This window comes from Nicotiana attenuata, unplaced genomic scaffold (assembly GCF_001879085.1).
Source record: "Nicotiana attenuata strain UT unplaced genomic scaffold, NIATTr2, whole genome shotgun sequence".
Classification (NCBI taxonomy): domain Eukaryota; kingdom Viridiplantae; phylum Streptophyta; class Magnoliopsida; order Solanales; family Solanaceae; genus Nicotiana; species Nicotiana attenuata.
This window is the reverse complement of record NW_017672855.1, coordinates 73,139-82,148: the sequence shown is the minus strand read 5'-3', so window position 1 is coordinate 82,148 and position 9,010 is coordinate 73,139. Positions and strand designations below refer to the sequence as shown.

Genomic DNA, 9,010 nt, shown 5'->3' with positions numbered 1-9,010 from the left:
TGAACTTGTCAAAACGAACCAACACATCATCAATAATACCCAAAGGCCTCTTCATTGTTTGATCCTTCATTTGTAACCTCATGGATGTGGGTCTTGGTTGCCCAATTCCCAAAGTTTTGAACACCGAATAGGGCATCAAGTTGCCCTAAGATCACACAATGCTTTGGCAAAATCGGCACACCCAATAGTGCAAGGGATTGTGAAAGCGCCCGCATCTTCCAACTTAGGAGCCATTGAGGGCACAATTGCACTCACTTGATGTGTCATCTTAATTGTTTCACAATTCATCGATCCCTTCTTGGTGACCAAGTCCTTCATAAATTTTGCATATCCCGGAATTTGTTCCAAAGCCTCAACCAACGGCACATTAATCAACAAACTCTTCATCATTTCAGTGAACTTTTTGAATTCGTTCTCACTATTTTGCTTTGCAAGCCTTTGAGGGTATGGAGGAGGAGGCCTTGGCATTGGCGCCTTAGCCTTTGGCACTACCGAATCCGGCATGTCAATGATGTGTTCCCTAGACGGGTTCACTTCTTCTTGCGTCTCCTCCACATCATCAATATCAATTCTCACTTCTTCATTAGCTTGAACCACATTGCTTGGGATTTCATCTTTTTGAACCACAACATCATCATCCACAATTCTTCTTTGATTAGAGGTGGTTGCATCTCCACCATTTCCACTTCTTGTAGTCACGACCATAGCATGTCCCGTATTATTCCCACCATTTGGGTTCACCACGGTATTACTAAGTAGTGCCCCTTTAGACGAGTGTTCAAAGCTTGCGAGATTTGGTCTAGTTGAACCTCCAAATTGCGAATAGAAGTTTTGTGAGAGGCTNCCAGTAAAATCCCACATAGTGGGGTCTGGGGAGGGTAATGTGTACGCAGACCTTACCCCTGCCCCGATAGGGCAGAGAGGCTGTTTCCGATAGACCCTCGGACTCAAGAAAGACGGAAATAAAAAACAAGAAAGAGAATTCATTAGTAACTCCAGTAGAAACCGTTATAGTAACAGAAGCATAAAAACCAAAAGATGAATGACATGCAATAACAGTAACCAGAGTCTGAGGCCCGGGGCTAAGATAAAGAGCAAGAATAGTGTGGGTTCAACATAAACTGCAAGCCATCTAAGATCAACCCTAATCCAACCCCGCCTCACCCCCGGTATGAAGTAAGGAAAGCTCTACTACCCCTATCCTACAACCCTAATGCTTGACCTCCAGGCCTTCCTATCAAGGGCCATGTCCTCGGAAATCTGCAGTCGTACCATGTCCTGCCTGATCACCTCTCCCCAATACTTCTTAGGTCTCCCTCTACCTCTTCTCGTACCCACCACGGCCAACCGCTCACACCTCCTCACCGGTGCATCAAGGCTTCTCCTCTGCACGTGCCCGAACCATCTGAGCCTCGCTTCCCGCATCTTGTCATCCACAGGGGCGACGCCCACCTTCTTTCGAATATCTTCATTCCTAATCTTGTCTATCCTAGTGTGCCCGCACATCCACCTCAGCATCCGCATCTCTGCTACTTTCATCCTCTGGATATGGGAGTTCTTAACCGGCCAACACTTTTCCCCATACAACATGGCCGGTCTAACCACAGCTCTATAAAACTTACCTTTGAGTGTCGGTGGCACTTTCTTGTCACACAAGACTCCAGATGCAAGCCTCCATTTTATCCAGCCCGCCCCTATGCGGTGGGTGACGTCCTCGTCGATCTCTCCGTCCCCCTAAATCACCGACCCAAGGTACTTGAAGCTATCTCTCTTGGGGATGACCTGTGACCCAAGCCTCACGTCCCCGCCTACTTCCCTCGACTCAGCGCTAAACTTGCACTCCAGTTACTCTGTCTGAGACCTGCTCAATTTGAAACCCTTAGACTCGAGAGTCTGTCTCCACACCTCCAATCTCTCATTAACACCGGCCCTCGTCTCGTCAATTAGAACTATGTCATCAGCAAATAACATACACCATGGCACCTCCCCTTGAATATGGTGTGTCAAAGCATCCATCACCAAGGCAAATAAGAACGGGCTAAGCGCAGAGCCTTGGTGTAATCCCATAACTACCGGGAAATGCTCTGAGTCGCCTCCCACAGTCCTAACCTTAGTCTTAGCTCCATCATACATGTCCTTGATCGCTCTTATGTAGGCTACCAGCACGCCCTTCGCCTCAAGACATCTCCAGAGCACCTCCCTAGGAACCTTGTCATACGCTTTCTCCAGGTCAATAAACACCATGTGCAGATCCTTCTTCTTATCCCTGTACTGTTCCACCAACCTCCTAATAAGATGGATAGCTTCCATAGTGGAGCGGCTCGCATGAACCCAAACTGATTGTCGGATATAGACGTCGTCTTCCTCACCCTCACCTCCACCACCCTCTCCCAGACTTTCATGGTATGGCTAAGTAACTTGATACCCCTATAATTGTTACAACACTGGATATCACCTTTATTCCTGTACAACGGTACCACTGTACTTGACCTCCATTCCTCCGGCATCCTCTTCGTCCTAAAAATTACATTGAACAACCCAGTCAGGCATTCCAATCCTGCTCTACCCACATACTTCCAAAACTCAACCGGAATTTCATCTGGCCCGGTCGCTCTACCCCTACTCATCTTACGCAAAGCCCCCACGACCTCCTCCACCTTAATGCGCCTGCAATACCTAAAATCTCGGAGACTCTCCGAATGCCCCAAGTCCCCTAGCGCTATATCCCGGTCCCCCTCCTCATTTAGAAGACCATAAAAGTACGTCTGCCATCTCTGCTTAATCTGGGACTCTCCCATCAATACTCTACCATCCTCGTCTTTGATGTACCTTACTTGGTCCAGATCCCGGGCCTTCCTCTCCCTCGCTTTGGCCACCCGAAACAATTTCCTGTCCCCGCCTTTCTCCCCTAATTCCTCGTATAGACGGCTAAACGCTGCATTCTTAGCCTCCATAATCGCCATCTTTGCCTCCTTCCTAGCCACTTTGTACCTCTCTCTATTCGCTCTCCTCTCCTCCTCTCTTGTGCTCCCTGCCAACTTCGCGTATGCTACCTTCTTCACCTCCACTTTACCTTGGACTATGTCATTCCACCACCAGTCTCCTTGGTGCCTGCCAGAAAAACCCTTCGATACACCTAGCACCTCTCTCGCCGCCTCCCTCACATAGTTCGCCGTCGTTGACCACATAGTGCTCGCGTCTCCACTACTCCTCTAAGCTCCCTGTCACGAACCAAACCCCACACTAGCCGTGATGGCACCCCTCGTGAAGACGAGGCCAGCCAATTACCTCAACTCGTCTTTTCAAAAATAGATAAACACGCATAAACAGCTTAAATATGACTTAATAATATTAATTAGCGGAAAAATAACCCAATACATCCCTAATCGGGGTGTCACCAGTCACGAGCATCTATCAGAGTGTAAATCCACTACAAGGTCTAAAATATACAAAACCGGAATAACGAACAAAAGAGAGAGAAAAATGGTGCTGCGAACGCCGGCAGTCACCTCCTTAACTCATATAACTCTACCTCTGATCAGCCAAAACCCGCAACCGGGTGAATAGATACCTGCATCTGCACACGAGGTGCAGGGAGTAAAGTGAGTACTCCAACTCAGTGAGCAATAAAAGTAAATAACAACTGAGCGGTAAGAAAACACGTAAATCAAACCATCATACTATATGCAAGCAGGGTACAATCCTTTGAGAAAATCAGTGAAGCTGTGAAATCTTTAGAAATATATTTGGCTCAGTTTAAATCTCTTTTGAAAATGATCTTTTCAACAGTTACGAAATAATTTCAAAAAAATAGTTAGTGCCGATAAGCACAGAAGATCCGCCCCTTGGGCACAATACCACAGTATAACAGGTAAAAAGGCAAGTAAATATGCAAGATGAGCACATAAATGTTCTCCCCTCGGGCAATATCTCAAAACAGTACCAGCCCTCGCGCTCACTCTCAGAACACCCTTAGAACACTCTCAGCCCCTCGGGCTCAGTATCAATTGCTCAGAACAGTATCAGCCCCTCGGGCTCAGTATCAGTCACTCAGCATAGTGTCAGCCCCTCGGGCTCACTCTCAGATCAGATGGGTACCCGCGCTCACTGTGGGTGTGCAGACTCCGGAGGGGCCCCTTACGGCCCAAGCGCTATATTAACATAAGGCCTGAAAGCCTTCTCACATCACTCATAAGGCCTGAAAGCCTCCTCACATCACTCACAAGGCCTGAAAGCCTCCTTCTAATCCTCGGTCGGCCACGAGCATACCTCTTCTTCCTCTTCATCATAATGCCGATGTCCATCACTAAGAGCCTATGCTGAGTCGCGAGGGTCTCTCCCGGGATAACCTTGCAATCCTTGCACATCCTTCTATCACACCCTCTGAGGAGAAGGTAATCGATCTAAGTCTTCACCGCCGAACTTCGAAAAGTATTATCCTCCCTCTTCGGAAAAGTCGAGTTCGCAATCACCAGCTCGAAAGCCTTAGCGAAGTCTAACAGCGAAGTACCTCCTCCGTTCCTGTCCCCAAGGCCAAAGCCACCATGCACCTCGCCATAACTACCAGCAGCCGCCCCAATATGGCCATTAAAATCCCCTCCAATAAATAATCTTTCAGTAGTTGGAATACTACGCACAATCTCGTCCAAGCTGTCCCAAAGCGCCTCTTAACCTCCTCATCCAAGCCCGCTTGCGGCGCCTAAACGCTAACTACATTGAGGGTGCACTCACCAACACCAACTTAATAAACATTAGCCTATCATTCGCTCGCCTAACCTCAACCACAGACTCTCTACGATCCCTATCCACCAAGATACCCACTCCATTCTTACCCCCCACGACTCCAGAGTACCACAACTTATACCCGTTCGCATTCCTCGCCTTCGACCCTGCCCACCTAGTCTCCTAGACACAAGCTATATTAACCTTTCTCTTCTGGAGAATCTTTGCCAACTCAATAGACTTACCCGTCAGCGTGCCTATGTTCCACGACCCGATCCTCAATCTACAAGCTCCCTCTTTCCCCTTACCCTCCTTTCCTCTTGTCCCAACCCCTGACCCCCTCCCCACCCCCCTTCTCATCCCCGCACCCCTCGAGGACATGACCTTACTCTACCATCCCACACCACAACCACTATACCTATGGCAAACTCCGGAAGACACTAACACGGACCCAAACTAGAAAATAACCGGTTGCAACTAAAAGTATTCTAATAATATGCTTAAGTGATGTTAACTAGATAGCCACAAATTAACTAACATAGAGAAAGAGACAAGAAAACGGGAGGTACCAACTCCCGATGGAAAGAACCTGGAAATATGGCTTGATGCACCCGGTGATGCTCCTCTCTACTCGCCCGTATGCCTTGCGCTTGCCTGGGCAGCTGCAGCAATTCCCGCGAATATAACCTGGGTGCTTTGGAACCCGACGTCCAGCCCTTTGTGACTGCCAAATGACCTGCTCTTCTACGCTTTCCCGTGCACCTCCCACCCGTCACCGAATAGCCACCAAAAGTGCTACCTGAAACACACACAACAAACCATGGGACCAAGAAAAAGAGAGGACTGTCACCCGAACGGTCGCCGGAAAATAGTGCCTATCCGAGAACTAGAGGTGCGACGAGGAAAGGTTTGAAGAAAGGGAAACACAGTGGAGGGTGGTATGGTTGGGCCGAAAAAGCAGAAGAAGACGAGACGGCGCCGGAGGGTCGCCGGTCGCCGGCCTAGCTGCTGCTAGGGTTAAAAGAAAGGGGAAGAAAGAGAGAGATGCGGGGAGAGAGAAAGGAGAGAGAAAGAGAGGGACGAGTACTTACCTGGTTCACCTAGACGAGTGCCGGCGCTGGGATTTGCTGGTGGAGATGGAGGTGTTACCGTTACAACTTAACATAAAAATGACAAAAAATTCTATTTATACTAAGCTGAAAATATATGACAAAAATGCCCCTGCGAAAGTTGTGCGGCCGCACAATTATTTGTGCGGTCCGCACAATTATGTGTGTGGTCCGCACAAATAGACTTGGCTTGACAGGTTCCATCTCTGCGGCCGCACTCCTTCTTTTTGTGCGGACCGCATATTTATGAGTGCGGCCGCACTCTTGCTTCTGTGACCGCACAATTATAGTGCGGTCCGCACTCCTTGACTTTGGACTTGAACCCAGCTCTTTGATTCTTCTCTTCTACGGACCGCATAATTGTGAGTGCGGTCGCACTTGTCTCCTACGGCCGCAAAATTATGGTACGGTCCGCCTATCTTCAGCTTGCCCAAAACCAACTCTTTGAATCTCCTCTTCTACGGCCGCACAATATTTGTGCGGTCCGCATACTCTAAAGAAAAACTGACAAGGCTCTTTCCTTGTTTTGCGGCCGCAAACAGTATTGTGTGGTCCGCACTGTGGGCCTTTTTGCCTTGTTTTGGTCCTTGTCCACTTTTGACTCCTTTATGAGTTGATTTTGATTTCTTTGGCTCATATTGCAACACTCCTTCAAGCAAGCACATTTCATTAGTTTTCGAGAATAGCTTTAAGCATTTATTAGCTAAAATACAAGTAAAAGAGAGCAAATAAGTGGTCAAAACCCCTACTTATCACTTCCTTGGTTTGGCAGGGTATTACTGTCGATTTGTTGAGGGATTCTCATCTATTGTAGCGCCTATGACCAGGCTGACCCAGGAGGGCTCTCCGTTCAGATGGAGAAAGTAGTGTGAGGAGAGCTTGCAAAAGATTAAGACAGCTTTGACTACAGCCCCAATATTGGTATTGCCTTCATGTTCGGGTCTTATATAGTTTATTGTGATGCGTCGCGAGTTGTCCTTGTTGCGGTGTTGATGTAGGACCGTAGGATGATTGCCTACGCGTCCAGACAACTAAAGGTGCATGAAAAGAACTATTTTGTCCACGACCTTGAGTTAGCTGCTATTGTTCATGCCTTGAAGATTTGGAGGCATTGTTTGTACGGTGTCCCTTGTAAGATCTATACTAATCACCGGAGTTTGTAGCATGTGTTCAAGCAGAAGGATCTTAATTTGTGTCAGAGGAGGTGGTTAGAGCTGCTTTAGGATTATAATATCACCATTTTGTACCACCCAGAGAAGGCCAATGTGGTGGTCGATGCTTTGAGTCACCGAGCAGAGAGTTTGGGAAGCTTAGCTTATCTACCAGCAGTAGAGAGGCCCATGGCGTTAGATGTTCAGGCCATAGCCAGTTTGCGAGATTGGATATTTCTGAGCCTAGTCGAGTATTGGCTTGTGTGGTCTCTTGGTCTTCTCTTTATGATCGTATCAGGGAGCGTCAGTATGATGACCCCCATCTGCTTGTCCTTAAAGACACGGTCCAGCACGGTGATGCTAAGGAGGTCACTATTGGGGATGATGGTGCATTGAGGATGCAGGGCAGGCTATGTGTGCCTAATGTAGATGGTTTGCGTGAGTTGATTCTTCAGAGGCTCATAGCTTGCAGTACTCTATTCATCCGGGTGCCGCGAAGATGTACCAAGACTTTATGCAGCATTACTGGTGGAGGAGGATGAAGAAGGACATAGTGGAGTATGTTGCTCGGTGTCTAAATTGCCAGCAGGTGAAGTATGAGCATCAGCGACTGGGTAAGTTGCTTCAGAAGTTAGAGATTTCGGAGTGGAAATGGGAGCGGATCACTATGGATTTTGTTGTTGGACTCCCACAGAGTCAGTGGAAGTTTGATGCACTTTGGGTGATTGTGGATAAGCTGACCAAGTCATACTCACTTCCTTCCTGTGATGACTACCTATTCTTCCGAGCAGCTGGCTCGAGTTTATATCCGTGAGATTGTCAGACTTCATGGCATGCCGGTATCTATCATCTCTGACCGGGGTACGCAGTTTACATCACAGTTTTGGAGAGCCTACAGCATGAGTTAGGTACTCGGGTGGAGTTGAGCACAGCATTTCACCCTCAGGCGGACGGGCAACCCGAGCGCACTATTCAGATTCTTGAGGATATGCTCCGTGCAAGTATGATGGAGTTTGGAGGTTCTTGGGATCAGTTATTGCCGCTTGCGGAGTTTGCCTACAACAATAGTTATCAGTCCAACATTCAGATGGCACAGTATAAGGCTCTGTATGGTAGGCGGTGTTGGTCCCCAGTGGGTTGGTTCGAGCCGGACAAGGCCAGATTATTTGGTACGGACTTGGTTCAGGATGCCTTGGAGAAGGTTAAGGTGATTCAGGATAGACTTCGTACAGCCTAGCCCAAACAGAAGAGTTATGAGGACCGGAAGGTTCGAAATGTTGCATTCATGGTTGGAGAGCGGGTCTTACTCCGAGTTTCTCCTATGAAAGGTGTTATGAAGTTCGGAAAGGGGGGCAAGTTGAGCCCAAGGTTTATTGTTCCCTTTGAGGTGTAGTGGCGAGTTGTGGACGTTACTTATGAACTTGCATTACCTCCCAGCTTAGTAGGAGTTCATCCGGTATTTCATGTTTCGATGCTCCGGAGGTATCACGGCGATCTGTCTCATGTGTTGGATTTCAACTCAATCCAGTTGGACAAGGATCTATCCTATGTTGAGGAGCCAGTGGCTATTTTGGACAGGCAGGTTCGAAAGCTGTGGTCAAAGAACATTGCATCAGTAAAGGTTCAGTGGCGGGGTCAGCTGGTCGAGGAGGCGACTTGGGAGATCGAGTAGGATATGCGCAGCCGTTATCCTCATCTTTTCACCACTTCAGGTATGTCTCTATGCTCGTTCGAAGACGAACGATTGTTTTAAGAGGGGGAAGATGTAACGACCCGGCCGATCGTTTTGAGAGTTAGAGCCCCGATCCCCTCTTAACTGCTTCCCCCATATCTATTTCTGCTGTTGTGACTTGCCGGGAGGTTTCGTTTTGGGTTTTGGAATGTTTTGGGACACTTAGTCCCTAAATGGAGGCTTAAGTCTTAAGATTTAGACCATAGTTAGAACTGTGTGAAGACAACTCCGGAATGGAGTTTTGTCGATTTTGTTAGCTCCGTTGGGTGATTTTGGGCTTAGGGGCATGCTTGGAT

General features: G+C 48.0%; 1 pseudogene; it reads right to left on the bottom strand.

Annotated features, from left to right (window-relative positions):
* Positions 1-1,224: 1,224 nt before the first annotated feature.
* On the bottom strand, positions 1,225-3,188 carry LOC109214712 (annotated as a pseudogene).
* Positions 3,189-9,010: the final 5,822 nt, after the last annotated feature.